Genomic DNA, 2,701 nt, shown 5'->3' with positions numbered 1-2,701 from the left:
GGGCCAGGGCTCTGCATTTTCATTTTGTACTGGGCCCCCAAGTTATGCAGTTGGTTGTGTTCACTAGTAGTCAGGGTAAGGGATTTAAAACAGTGACATACCATGCTACTCTTATCAGACTGACGGAAAAATGAAATGGAAACCTGCAGCGACAGCAAGGAGGTAAGGAAATGGCTCCCCTCAATCCTGCTGGTGACATGGTGGGTCACTAACGGTACTTTTCATTCAAAAATTTTAAATTTGACATTAAAATTCCTATAAATTCACTTCTATGAATTCAAAGGTGTGATGTTTCTTAGATTAATTTAGTTTATCTTTTCTGTGTTGTTTCAGTCTTTTGGTAAAGATAGACAAGTTGGCCAGTTATACACCCATTATCATCAGAGGTACCACAGCTTACATTGCAAAATATTGTCCAAATAACAGTTATTGTTGTTATAATTATTATCTGGGACATGAAGTCACACAAAATGGAAATACTGGCTCTGTTTCATTCTACCTTGAGCCTAACTAACATCATGCCTGTCACTTGACAAGGTTTTAAGTTTGAATTACCATGTAAATTTTGAAATCACATCTTTTAAAACCATGCACACACACAGACTCACACATATACATACACACACACATGCACACACATACAGATGACACAGCGTTGTTTTATTGCCCACCACCCTTTGCCTTTGTATCAAATCACACACCACACAATGAGCTATGAAATAATACATACTATAAAGTGAGCTATAAAATAAAACATACTTATGAAAGTGTTGAAGCAAGGATGTCTTCAGATGCTGATGCAGTGTGCAGAAGAGTTTTCCCAGCATGTTTATAATCATAAGGCTTCTGTGGGGCTTTCTCTCCTCCCTGTCATGACATTCCTGGTAAAAGTTAATATAACTCAAAATTCCTTCTACTTTATTTCAGGTGCAATATGTAGGAATGTTTTCAAAGAAAATTACACTTTCTATATGTTTGTAAATAATATTCACATGAAGATATTACTTCTTTTTAAATATCTAGGCTTATTTGAGGGGGTTGGGGGCTTATGAACTTCCTCTGTGTGTGTGTGTGTGTGTGTGTGTGTGTGTGTGTGTCTGTGTTGAGCCAGAGTCTCCTGACATGGCATTTTGTAAAAGAAGTATTTTTTTGGTGTTCCTTCTTTCCTTAGATGTGTAAATCACTATCCCAACACTGTGTTCTATTAATCTCAGTGAGTCGCCACACTTCTTCACTTGCCCTCAATTCTTGTCCCTCTTTCCTCCATTAGGTATTAACTGCAACCTGCCTTCTAATTCTGAGCAATTAAAGGAGCATAGTTAATCTTCTTAGGAGTTAAATGTAAATGACAAAGAATGTGGTACCATCCTTTTAGCACTCCATTTATCCTATTGTAATTCCTGAAGTAAGAGAAAATCCACAGTTCATTTAATTAATATATAACTACAAGTGACATATTGAGAGCAGAAAAAGCTCTCTCCCCACGCAAAAGAAAAAAAATCTAAAGTTGTTTATCAAACCATTTTTAAGTGAAAGAAAAGAAGTCTTAGAATATTCAATTGTCCAAAAAAGATCTATAAGGAATGAGAGTTACCTACTCCTCAGCTGTTGCCAATTCTGTACTGGTAAATACCTTTTAAAATTAACAATTAGAAGCAATTAATGCAGTATTTGACTTTCTTGCTCCCTTTATACTTCCCCCATTCTTCTTCTTTCCACTGTCCTGTCACTTGATAATTTTTATTTTATAGTCTCTGAAATAAAATATTTATTGAGTTTATATACATGTAATTATCAAGTGAAGAACTATTTGGCAAATTTGCCAGTTAACAGATAAGTAACAGTTTATTGACATACTAAGCCACTGTTTCCTGTCTCATATTTGGAACCCAGTTGTTTTCTTAAGCTTCTACACATTATAATAGTGTTCATTTCATCTACAACAGTTTTAGGTCAAATTATTCTTAGCTATAATCATTTGTCCTGTTTAAAAGGATTATTGGGTGCTTGCTTAGGCAGCACATATACTAAAATTGGAACGACGTGGAGAAGAACAGCAGGGCCCCAGCTCAAGGATGACATACCCATTCGTAAAAGGATTGTCAGGTATTTGTGAATTTTAATGTGTAAGCTCTGTGGAAATATTAAGGTACTGAAAGAGTTAACATACATGGTAAAGTCTTTACATTTCTTAAAATAATTTCTCCAACATAATTCTGTAAAGACTAATGCTAAGGTTATAGTTTATATTTTCTCACATTATCAGATGCACCAACAAAAAAGGTTTATGACATCCAGTCTTTAAACTGTATTTAAGGAACACTCTTAGTCTTTTAAAAAATTATAATTATATGAAATCACTATAACCAGACCTTTGCCATTCTATATCTGAGCACGCGCGTGCATGCGCGCACACACACACACACACACACACACACACACACAGAGTAAGGTTAAATTATAATGCTTTTGGCTAGATTTTCTATGAGTTTCAGGGTTTTTATAAAATAATGTTATACTAAAATAGCATTTATGTTGGTAGCAGAAATAAAATAATACAAAATTTAAACAGGATGAGCTATAAAGTATCACGCTAGGTGTCATCTAGAACACGTCCTTGCTCTCTGATCTATAGAATGTTATTGCTCCCTTACCCTGAATTTTCTTTTTTAGTTTTAATAGAACAATTATAAAAGAAAAG

At 34.7% G+C, this 2,701-nt stretch overlaps 1 non-coding gene across 1 annotated transcript; it reads left to right on the top strand.

Annotated features, from left to right (window-relative positions):
* Positions 1 to 2,003: 2,003 nt before the first annotated feature.
* LOC123596579 lies at positions 2,004 to 2,112 on the top strand. Its single transcript, XR_006711751.1, has one exon. It is a non-coding gene; the product is annotated as a U6 spliceosomal RNA (small nuclear RNA).
* Positions 2,113 to 2,701: the final 589 nt, after the last annotated feature.

Source organism: Leopardus geoffroyi, chromosome B1 (genome assembly GCF_018350155.1).
Source record: "Leopardus geoffroyi isolate Oge1 chromosome B1, O.geoffroyi_Oge1_pat1.0, whole genome shotgun sequence".
Classification (NCBI taxonomy): Eukaryota; Metazoa; Chordata; class Mammalia; order Carnivora; family Felidae; genus Leopardus; species Leopardus geoffroyi.
This window is presented reverse-complemented; position numbering and strand designations above follow the sequence as displayed.